The sequence below is a fragment of the Bos indicus genome, chromosome 9 (genome assembly GCF_029378745.1).
Source record: "Bos indicus isolate NIAB-ARS_2022 breed Sahiwal x Tharparkar chromosome 9, NIAB-ARS_B.indTharparkar_mat_pri_1.0, whole genome shotgun sequence".
NCBI classification, from domain to species: Eukaryota; Metazoa; Chordata; class Mammalia; order Artiodactyla; family Bovidae; genus Bos; species Bos indicus.
Window position 1 is genome coordinate 5,595,653 of NC_091768.1, and position 13,086 is coordinate 5,608,738.

Consider the following 13,086-nt stretch of genomic DNA (forward strand, 5'->3'; position numbering starts at 1 on the left):
AGCCATTGATTTTCTAAATGGGAAGTAGTATAGGAAATTGTTGTGTCTATTCTAGTAAGGTTATAAAAATGTTAATATTTATAAAGATCCATAAAAATTAATGTTTATTTGGATGGAGAGGTAAAGGCAAAATAAAAATAAACATGAAGAGTAAAATGGGCAAGTCTATGAAAGGCTGAGGTCTGAGTCTATGCCAGATAATTACAATGTGAGATGAGAAAAAGATTAAAGACCAAGTGGGAAACATAGGATAAAGCACTGCATTCTGGGAAGTGAATAGTGGTGAACTTGATGCTCTCATCACAAGAGAAGGTTTCTGAGCTGTAATTCAAATCTTATGTTTATAAGGGTAACAAGACAAGACAGAAGTTACAGTATAAACAAATTCAACTTAGAACATATTTAGTGAGTTTCTTGACAAAGCAGATGGCTGGTGTTATGGTGTTATGGAAATAAAAAAGTAAAAAGTATCTGCTTTCATCAATAGGGTTTTGTCTTCCATGAGGGACACAATTTATGGAAAATAATAATAAATAAAACTTCATGTAATATAATTAGATGATATAGGGTGTTCTATAGCCCAACAATCAGATAACTCATATTACCATTCAATTTTTATAAGCCATGTATAAATGGAAAAAAAAAATTATCCCTTTATTTAATCTAATTTTTCTCAGAAAAGAGTAAGAAATATTCCCACTATCATGCCACAGTTATAAAGCATAATAAAGTGATTATGACATAATAAGAAAAATATTGTCATAGAGAGTCTGGAGCTCCTGTTAACAAATACATTAATATTCTGAATTAAAATGCAAAAGTATTCACCATAAATGGGATAAATAAAAAACATTAAGTCATTTCACATCATATTTATTCCCAAGTGAGTTTTGGCAACAAGTTATGAAAAAAAAAAATGTCAGTTTTCAGTGCTTATTTTGTATAAGCACTTGTGGACATAGTTAATCTAAATGACAGACACCATACTACATTTTCACTTTTGGGGAAACTCCTCCTGTATTAAATAGATAAAATTATTTTGAAGAAATCTTAGGTGCAGATTTAAAATGGGGGTCCAAGCTCACACAGCACATATGAATTCAGATATCATACCATGGATTCAAATATCATATCAGGTATCAAAGCAATATAAGATGAATTTGCAACCCCTTTTAAGTGCCAATTTTTTTTTCATAGAACTATACAGAATAATCCTCAAGTACTATGTAACCATAAATGACCTTAGATAGCCAAAATAATCTTGAGAAAGATTAAAGTTGGAAATATCACACTCCCTGATTTCAAACTATACTAAAAATCTTTAGTGATCTAAACATTATGGAATTGATGCAAACACAAACTCATAGGTTACAGGAACAGAATAGAGAGGCCAGAAATAAGTTCAATGCTTGTAATGATGCTGGGAGGGATTGGGGGCAGGAGGAGAAGGGGATGACAGAGGATGAGATGGCTGGATGGCATCACCGACTTGATGTACATGAGTTTGGGTGAACCACAGGAGTTGGTGATGGACAGCGAGTCCTGGCATGCTGTGATTCATGGGTCTCAAAGAGTCAGATATGACTGAGCGACTGAAATGAACTGAACTGCACAATTATTAATCTGTGACAAAGGAGGCAAGAGTATAGCATGGAGAATACACAGTCTCTTTGATATATGGTATTGGAGAAAATGGCGCCTACATTCAAGAGGATCAATTTGTATTACTTTCTCACACCATATACAAATATAAACTCAAAGTTGGTTAAAGATGTAAAGGTAAGACCTTAAAACATAAAATTCCTAAGAGAAAACATAGATGGCACACCCCTTGACTTCAGTCTTAGACATATACTTTTGGATCTGTCTCCTTAAGTTAGGGCAGTAAAAACATAAATGAATTAACAGGAGTAGGTCAGTCTTAAAACATTTTGGCACAGCAGAGGAACCTATATAAAAAATGAAAAGGCAACTTATTGAATGGGAGAACATATTTCCAAGCCATATGTACAAAAACGTGTTAGTGTCAAGAATATACAAAGAACACATACACCTGAATAAAAACAAAAGACAATAGATAATCCAAGAACCTGACTAAACATTTTCCAGAGAAGACATACAGAGGATTAACGGGCACATGAAAAGATGTTCAACATCAGTATTATCAGAGAAAGTGAAAGTGAGAGTCGTTCAGTTCTGTCCAATACTTTGTGACCCCATGGAAGCCTGCCAGGCTCCTTTGTCCTTGGAATTCTCCAGGCAAGAATACTGGTGTGCAATCCCCTCCTCCAGGGGATCTTCCTAACCCAGGGATCAAACCCAGGTCTCCCACAATGCAAGTGTATTTTTAGTCTCTGAGCCACCAAAAGCATAATGAGATATCACCTCAGAAGTGTCAGAATGACTATCCTCAAAAAGGCAAGAAAATAACAAGTGTTTGTGAGAATGTGGAGAAAAGGGATCCTGGTACAGTTTTGGCAGGAATGTAAATTGGTACAACCACTGTGGAAAATAGTGTGGTGTTATCTGAAAAAAAAAAAAAAAAAGAAACACAGTACAGAACTACTCTATATTCCAGCAGTTCCACTTCTAGGCATTTACCTGAAGAGAAAAAAAAAAAATGACTTGAAAATGTGCATGAACCCTTATGTTCATTAAATAATTATTTTCAACAGCTAAAATATGGAAGCAACCTAAGTACGCATCAAACAGATGAATGGATCAGGAAGTTGGGATAAATGTATATTACTAAGCCATTACTTAGCCTTTGACTGTGTGGATCACAACAAACTGTGGGATTTTCTGAAAGAGATGGGAATACCAGAACACTTGACATGCTTCCTGTGAAATCTATATACATGTCAAGAAGAAACAGTTAGAACTGGACATGGAACAACAGACTGGTTCCAAATAGGGAAAGGAGTACGTCAAGGCTGTATATTGTCGCTTTGCTTATTTAACTTATATGCAGAGTACATCATGCAAATGTCGTTCTGGATGAAGCACAAGCTGGAATGAAGATTGCTGGGAGATATATCAATAACTTCAGATACTTGAGGACTTCCCTGATGGCTCAGATGGTAAAGTGTCTGCCTACAATGTGAGAGACCCAGGTTCAAGCCCTGGGTCGGAATGATCTTCTGGAGAAGGTAATGGCAATCCACTCCAGTACTCTTGCCTGGAAAACCCCATGGAGGGAGGAGCGTGGTAGGCTACAGTCGATGGGGTCACAAAGAGTTGGATACAACTGAGCGACTAAACTTCAGATACACAGATGACCCCACCCTTATGGCAGAAAATGAACAACTAAAGTGCTTCTTGATGCAAGTCAAAAAGGGGAGTGAAAAATGTTGGCTTAAAACTCAACATACAGAAAGCTAAGATCATGGCATCTGGTCCCATCACTTCATGGCAAATAGATGGGGAAACAGTGGAAACAGTGAGAGACTTTATTTTTTTGCCCTCCTAAATCACTGCAGATGGTGACTGCAGCCATGAAATTAAGATATACTTGGTCCTTGGAGGAAAAGCCATGACCAACCTAGACAACATATTAAAAAGCAGAAACATTACTTTGCTTAGTAATTGTCTGTCTAATCAAAGCTATATTTTTTGCAGTAGTTATGTATGGATGTGAGAGTTGGACCATAATGAAGGCTGAGCATCAAAGAATTGATGATTTTGAACTGTGGTGCTGGAGAAAACTCTTTAGCATCCCTTGGACTGCAAGGAGATCAAACCAGTCCATTCTGAAGGAGATCAGTTCGAATATTCATTGGAAGGACTGATGCTAACGCTGAAACTCCAGTTTTTGGCCACCTGATGTGAAGAACTGATTCATTTGAATGTGCCCTTATACTGGGGAAAATTAAAGGCAGGAGGAGAAGGGGACAACAGAGGATGAGATGTTAAGATGGCATCACCGACTCAATGCATATAAGTTTGAGCAAGCTCCAGGGGTTGGTGTTGGACAGGGAAGCCTGGTGTTCTGCATTCCACAGGGTCGCAAATAGTCAGACACTACTGAGCGACAGAACTGAACTGAACTAAAGCCATTAAAAAAAAAAAAAAGAAAGAAAGAAAAAAATCTTGCCATTTTTGACAGTGTGGTTGGATCTAGAAAATTTTACAATAAGTGAAACAAATCAAGAAGAGAAAGACAAATACTGTATTTTTTCAATTCTATGTGGAATTTAAAAATAAAAAAAAAACAAACAAAAATAAGAAGATCATAGACTCACAAATATGAAGAATAAATACATTGTTTCCATAGAAGAGAATTTGGGGGGAGGCAAAATAGGTGAATGAGATTAATAAACACAAATCTTCAGTCTTAAAAAGTCACAGAGATGTAATATACAGTATAAGGGATATAGTCAATAATACTGTAATGACTTTGTATGAAGACAGATGGTTACTAGGCTTATCATGCTGATCAGTTCATAATGTATGGAAATATCAAGTCACTATGTAGTACACCTGGAACTAACATAATAAGTCAACTATACTTCAAAGAATAATTTGTTACATATGCAGTTCATTGTTACTACTTACCACAGTCTTTTTAAAAATTTTCTCTTGAAGAATATGTTATTTAGATATATAAATTTGGCAGAGATTCTTTAAGTCTCTCTGAAACACAACCCCATATATAAAAGCATGTTATTGAAATATTATTAGAAAAAGAGAACTAAAATCTAGATAATTTCAAAAATTAATAGATTATGATTTTAAAATTTCATGTTCAAATATAATGGCCCATGTTGAGGTCTGCTTGTAATTTTTATGTTCTTTTTACATTCACATTTATCCATAGAACCACATGCATTGTTTATCAGATAATTGTCTAGACCTGTTTGGTTCTATAATGTTAATATTTAAAATTTTTATCTAAATCACTGGTAACAAATACCTATATGTGTGGATATTTTTTCTACTTTATGTCCAAGCTTAAGGCTTTCTTGAGAGAGAAATATTTTCAGGCATCCATAAGCCCGGTTTACCCAATGATGTTCCAAAGATATTGTTCCCCTCCACATTCAAAAGTAAGTTCAGTTCAGTTCAGTTCAGTCGCTCAGTCATGTCCGACTGTTTGTGACTCCATGAATCGAGCACACCAGGCCTCCCTGTCCATCACCAACTCCCGGAGTTCACCCAGACTCATGTCCATCAAGTCAGTGATGCCATCAAGTCAGTGATGCCATCCAGCCATCTCATCCTCTGTCATCCCCTTTTCTTCCTGACCCCAATCCCCTCTCAGTATCAGAGTCTTTTCCAATGAGTCAACCCCCCGCATGAGGTGGCCAGAGTACTGGAGTTTCAGCTTTAGCATCATTCCTTCCAAAGAAATACCAAGGCTGATCTCCTTCAGAAAGGACTGGTTGGATCTTCTTGAAGTCCAAGGGACTCTCAAGAGTCTTCTCCAATACCACAGTTCAAAAGCATCAATTTTTCGGCGCTCAGCTTTCTTCACAGTCCAACTCTCACATCCATATATGACCACTGGAAAAACCATAGCCTTGACTAGACGGACCTTTGTTGGCAAAGTAATGTCTCTGCTTTTCAATATGCTATCTAGGTTGGTCATAACTTTTCTTCCAAGGAGTAAGCGTCTTTTAATTTCATGGCTGCAGTCATCATCTGCAGTGATTTTGGAACCACCCCCCGGCCAAAAAAAAATTAAAAAATAAGTAAATAAATAAAATAAAGTCTGACACTGTTTCCCCATCTATTTCCCATGAAGTGATGGGGCCAGATGCCATGATCTTCGTTTTCTGGATGTTGAACTTTAAGCCCACTTTTTCACTCTGCTCTTTCACTTTCATCAAGAGGCTTTTTAGTTCCTCTTCGCTTTCTGCCATAAGAGTGGTGTCATCTGCATATGTGAGGTTATTGAGATTTCTCCCAGCAATATTGATTCCAACTTGTGCTTCTTCCAGCTCAGTGTTTCTCATGATGTACTCTGCATAGAAGTTAAATAAACAGAGTGACAATATACGGTCTTGACGTACTCCTTTTCCTATTTGGAACCAGTCTGTTGTTCCATGTCCAGTTCTAACTGTTGCTTCCTGACTTGCATACAAATTTCTCCAGAGGCAGGTCAGGTGGTCTGGTATTCCCATCACTTTCAGAATTTTCCGCAGTTTCTTGTGATCCACAGAGTCAAAGGCTTTGGCATAGTCAATAAAGCAGAAATAGATGTTTTACTGGAACTCTCTTGCTTTTTTGATGATCCAGCAGATGTTGGAAATTTGGTCTCTTGTTCCTCTGCCTTTTCTGAAACCAGCTTGAACAACTGGAAGTTCACGGTTCATGTATTGCTGAAGCCTGGCTTGGAGAATTTTGAGCATTACTTTACTAGCGTGTGAGATGAGAGCAATTGTGTAGTAGTTTGAGCACTCTTTGGCATTTCCTTTCTTTGGGATTGGAATGAAAACTGACCTTTTCCAGTCCTGTGGCCACTGCTGAGTTTTCCAAATTTGCTGCCAAATTCATAAGCAAAGCTATCCACAAAAAATGAGGGTGGAAGAAAATACCGTGTAGTTCCTGCATGCTCAGCTGTGTTTGACATTTTGTGGAAGAAAACATATTAGAATACAAAAGTAAATTGTTACTGATACATTTCATGTGTTGCCTTAAAATTTCTGTTCACCTCTTATCAAATGGTGTTGCCTTGTTGCTTCATATTCTAAGCTGATCTTGGCAAATTTCCTTGATGATCCATGTCAAATTCCAGAAATACATATTTCTTCCTTTCTAATTGCCTTTTCTCAGACACCTATGTATGTATTCTAATTCAGTGCAAATGTTTGACAGTAAAATTCAAACGTATGCATATCTATATTTATCAGTTGTCTATCTGAAGTAATTTAGGAATACAAGCTGGAGATATGTTGGATGAAGGTTGACAATAATGATAAGGAAATAGTTCCTGTATGAAATTAGTTCTTTTGCACCCAACATTCATTTATTTAACCAATGAATTATTTGAATATATCCCAGGCACTATTCTAAGCCTTGATGATGTGAAACCTATGAAAAATAAAAATATTTTTAAATATTTAACTTCATGGCTTTCATTATTATGATCATAAAGATTGAATGTCATCAAATTAGTGAATTGTTTGACATATTCTTCTTTCTTGACTTATTACTTTCATTGCTCTGAGTATCCTAAAATAATGATTGGTAATTTAAGTCAATATTGGGTTATTAATAGGATGCTAAAATCTTTATGTTTCTGGAGAAGCTCTTCTTAGTAGAAACAAACAAACAACAGCAACAACAACAAAAAAGACCAATACTCTCAGTTTGGAGAGGAATAAATTCATCCTTTAAAGGAATGTTTTATTATTATTATTTTAGGAATATACTTGCTATATTTGTGTTTTGGATAACTTCTATTTTATCTTGGTACCTTTAAAATTGATTGATTTTTCATTACTTATTGCACAGAAATGATTTCAAATTAAAAACTGTATTTTAGTCAACCAAATCCATTTATCTAAAGCTAGACTTTGCTTCTTTCTTCTTCTGACATGTATAAAAAGTTGATCTGTCTCCCCGAATATGTATAAAATACCAAATGCCACTGTTTCCCTCCAACATCAAGTTGACAGGTTAGCCTTAGCTGCAAACTCAAAACCTTATTTAAAGTAATAAAATGTAAAACTACTTTGAAAATAATTATTAGTCAATATAATCATTTTAAAGATAAAAATGAAGATAAAGATAATGGTACCTTGGATTTACCTCAAAAGTGTCTACATGGCTAGAGACTGGACACATAAGTCTTTAAAAATTTAGAAACCAAACATAGATGTAGATTTTAAGATAAATAGCTAGCTATATATATTTTTAGGGGGTGGAGTAGAGTGATCATCTAGATTGGTGTTTTATAAATTATGCAAACTAAGCATTCTTAAAAGTAGAACATAATGAATATGTTTTTCTAAACCACAATAATTTAAGGGAAAGACTGAGGTCTCTTTTTAAATCAAAACATTTTTAGTTTCCTGATATTGAAAGCAAATATTGAGATAGTTTTTATTTTCTGTGACTCAGTATATTTTTCTAAATTTGAATAATTCTGACTTTTTGCGGCCCTCCTCTGTCTGTGGAATTCTGCAGACAAGAATATTGAAGTGGGTAGTCATTCCCTTCTGCAGGGGATCCTGACCCAGGGACTGAACCCAGGTATCCTGCATAGCAGGCAGATTCTGTCACCATCTTAGGCACCAAGGAAGCCCTATCAACACACAGGGCTTTACTGATATGTCAAACTAATTTTTTCCAGATCTGTATGAACTGGCCAGTTGGGAAACAATTCAATAATCTATTTGCATTATCTTCAATATGAAAAATATATCACATATTGGAATATCTGAAATAAATGACATTGATATATGATGTAGTTCACATGCCAATTTCCACAACCTGCCATAGGGCAGAGCTTCTCATAGGTTAATTGACCAGGGATCTTCTCAAAATCAGACTGATTTGATTGGTCTCTGGTGGGACCCGAGATTCTACATTTCTAGGAACCTCCTAGGAGATAACATTGCTGACAGAATGATGGCCTGGGAAAGATTTACCTTGAACAGTTTTGTAGTCAAAACAAATAGTTTTGCTTTTTCCTTTTTCTCAAAAATATTTTTAATTGATGTGTAATTAATGTAAAAATATTAAACATTGTAAAGTGATCAATTTAGTAATATTTAACAGATTGACAGGGTTGTGCAACCAACACCTCTAATTCCAAAATATTTTCATCACTCCCAAAGTAAACCAAACATGTGTCAAGCAGTCATGCCTTTTTTTGTCTATCCACAGTCCCCAGCAGAAACCAATCTACAGTTTTGTCTATGGATTTATTAATTTTGTATATTTCATATACATAGGTTTATACAATAGGTGACATTTTAGGTCTAAATTATTTCATTCAATATAATTTTTTTCCCCCCCGCTGAGGTCCTTCCATATTGCAGTATCAGTACTTCACTACTTTTTTGATTGAATAATAAGTATTCCATTTTATGTACACGGGTACACACTATAATTGGTTTGCCCATTAATTTATTGATGGATTTATTTTTATTAAATCACTCACTTGCGTACAACTCTTTGAGACACCACGTATTGCAGCACAGCAGGCTTCCCTGTCCTTCACCATTTCCTGGAGCTTGCTCAACCTCATGTTCATTGAGTTGCTGATGCCATCCAAGATCTCATCCTTTGTGGTCTCCTTCTCCTCCTGCCTTCAATTTTTCCCAGCATCAGGATCTTTTCCAATGAGTCAGTTCTTTGTATCAGTTGGCCAAAGTACTGGAGTTTCACCTTCAGCATCAGTCCTTCTAATGAATATTCAGGACCAATTTACTTTAGGATGGGCTGGTTGGATCTCCTTGCAGTCCAAGGGACTCTCAAAAATCTTCTCCAACACCACAGTTCAAAACCATCATTTCTTTGGTGCGCAGTTTTCTTTACGGTCCAACTCTCACATCCATACATGACTACCGGAAAAATCAGCTTTGACTAGACAGACCTTTTCGGCAAAGCAATGTCTCTGCTTATAAATATGCTGTCTAGGTTGCTCATAGCTTTTCTTCCAAGGAACAAGCATCTTTTAATATCATGGTTGCAGTCACTACCTGCAGTGATTTTGGAGCCCAAGAAAATAAAGTTTCACACTGTTTCTACTGTTTCCCCATCGATTTGCCATGAAGTGATAGGACCAGACACCATGACTTTTGTTTTTTGAATGTTGAGTTTTAAGCCAGCTTCTTCACTATCCTCTTTCATCTTCACCAAGTGGCTCTTTAGTTCCTCTTTACTTTCGGCCATAAGGGTGGTGTCATCTACATATCTGATATTATTGATACTTTTTTTGTCAAACTTGATTCCAGCCTGGCATTTCACATGATGTACTCTGACTATAAATTAAACAAGCGGGTTGACAATACATAGTATTGATATACTCCATTCCCAATTAGGAACCAATCTGTTTTTCCTTGTCCAGTTCAAACTGTTGCTTCTTGACTTACATACAGCTTTTTCAGGATGCAGGTAAGGTAGCCTGGATTTATCATCTCTTTAAGATTATTCCATTGCTTGTTTTTATCCACACAGTCAAAAATTTTAGGGTAGTCAGTAAAGCAGATTTTATTTTTCCTGGAATTCCCTTGCTTTTTATATTATTCAGCGGATGTTAGCAATTTGATCTCTATTTTTCTGTCTTTTCTAAATCCAGTTTGCACATCTGGAAGTTCTGGGTTCAGATACTCTTGAAGCCTAGCTTGGAGGATTTTGAGCTTGACTTTCGTGCATATGAAATAAGTGCAACTGTGTGGTAATTTGAACATTCTTTGGCATTTCCCTTATTTGGGAGTGGAATGAACTGACATTTCCAGTCATGCAGTCACTGCTGTTTTTCCAATTTTCTGGCATATTGAGTGCAGCACTTTAACAGCATCATCTTTTAGGATTTGAAATAGCTCAACTAGGATTCTATCACCTCCACTAGCTTGGCTTGTAGTGATGGTCCTTAAGGCCTACTTGCCTTCACACTCCAAGATGTCTGTAGGTGAGTGATCACACCATCGTGGTTATCCAGGTCATTAAGACTTTTTTGTAGATTTCTTCTGTGTATCCTTGCCACCTCTTCTTAATATCTTCTGCTTCTGTTAAGTCCATACCATTTCTGCCCTTTATTTTGCCCATCTTTGCATGAAACTTTCCCTTGTTAACTATAACTTTCTTAAAGAGATTTCTAGTCTTTCCCATTCTATTGCATCCCTTTATTTCTTTGCATTGATCACTTAGGAATGCTTTCTTGTCTGTCCTTGTTTTCTTTGAAACTCTGCATTCAGATGGGTGTTTGTTTGTTTGTTTGTTTTTTCCTCTGTTGCCTTTAGTTTTTCTTTTTTCAGCTATTTAAGGCCTCCTCAGAAAGTAATTTTTCCTTTTTACATTTCTTTTTCTTGGGTACGGTTTTAATCACTGCCTCCTGTACAATGTTACATGCCTCCATCCATAGTTCTTCAGGCACTCTGTCTATCAGGTCTAATCCCTTGAAGTCTTTATCACTTCCACTGACAAAGTGGAAGTGACAAAGTGGTTTTCCCTTCTTTCTTCAATATCTCTGATTTTTTTTTTTAAATAAGGAGTTCATTATCTGATGGGTATATAAGGAATAATCTTTGACTGTTGTAAATAGTGCTTGTATGAACATATGTATTTATTTGAGTACTTGTTTTTAGTTATTGTTTGTGTACATGGAATTGAAATTGCTGGATCACAGGCTATTCTATAGCCATTCCACTGTACGTGAAGTAGTACCTAACTGTGAACAAAATTAATATAAACCAATATAATTCATATACATTGAAAATCCCACTGAGATCTGAGATTCAGCAGATCCCTACAGGCTGTTGTACTAACTACAACTAAAAAGAAAAAGTAAAATGAAAAAGAAAACTAGGAAGATACACTAAAAAGAAGACTATCTGCAAATATATTTTTCCTCCAGCTATTAAAAAAAAATGCAAGTGATTGATATTATACAGCAGATTGTCAATATCTCTTTATTTAATGATTTTTTTGAAATGAAATAAATGGAATTTAATTTACTGAAATTTACTGGTCATTGACCAGTACAGGATTTTGAATGATATTTGTGCTGAAATTCAAAACATAATTCTAATAGAAAAATTAAACACTCTCTAAAGAGTTCACCATAAAAAGAGTGAAAGAAGAGAGTAAAATTAGTATGACTCAGACTGATTTTAATATACAGTCTTTATGATGTGCTCAATTTTAACAAAAGTCTCAGTTACTAGTGGAAAGGGAGTAAAATTTAATAAATAGGAATTTCCCTCACTATTTGGCAATTCAAATTCAAAATATGCAGATCATTATATTTTTTGTCAGAATTCTACTTTATTTTGGTTTAATCATATTAAGATTTGTGATAGCTCTGGATATTTATTTCTGAAATGAGTCTTTATTTTATTTATTCAAATAACAAATGAAAATACCTATAGCAGAGTCATATCTAAGCATGCAATTTTCAGGCCATGCTATTCTATACAAAGAATCAAATAACTTGTTAATTTTTACCTCAATTAAAACATTTTTTTTTCAAATTACTGATTTTTTTTAAGTTTTAATTGGAGGCTAATTACTTTACAATATTGTATTAGTTTTGCCACACATCAATATGAATCCGCCATGGGTGTACACGTGTTCCCCATCATGAATCCCCTTCCCACCTCCCTCCCCATACCATCCCTCTGGGTCATCCCAGTGCACCAGCCCCAAGCATCCTGTATCATTCATCAAACCTGGACTGGCGATTCATTTCTTATATTATATTACACATGTTTCAATGCCATTCTCCCAAATCATCCAACCCTCTACTTCTCCCACAGAGTCCAAAAGACTGTTCTATACATCTGTGTCTCTTTTGCTCTCTTGCACACAGGCTTATCGTTACCATCTTTCTAAATTCCATATATATGTATTCAGATCAGATCAGTCGCTCAGTCGTGTCTGACTCTTTGAGACCCCATGAATCGCAGCACGCCAGGCCTCCCTGTCCATCACCATCTCCTGGAGTTCACTCAGACTCACATCCATCGAGTCAGTGATGCCATCGAGCCATCTCATCCTCTGTCGTCCCCTTCTCCTCTTGCCCCCAATCCCTCCCAGCATCAGAGTCTTTTCCAATGACTCAACTCTTCGCATGAGGTGGCCAAAGTACTGGAGTTTCAGCTTTAGCATCATTCCTTCCAAAGAACACCAGGGCTGATCTCCTTCAGAAGGGACTGGTTGGATCTCCTTGCAGTCCAAGGGACTCTCAAGAGTCTTCTCCAACACCACAGTTCAAAAGCATCAATTCTTCGGTGCTCAGCCTTCTTCACAGTCCAACTCTCACAGCCGTACATGATCACAGGAAAAACCATAGCCTTGACTAGACGGACCTTTGTTGGCAAAGTAATGTCTCTGCTTTTGAATATGCTATCTAGGTTGGTCATAACTTTCCTTCCAAGGAGTAAGCGTCTTTTAATTTCATGGCTGCACTCACCA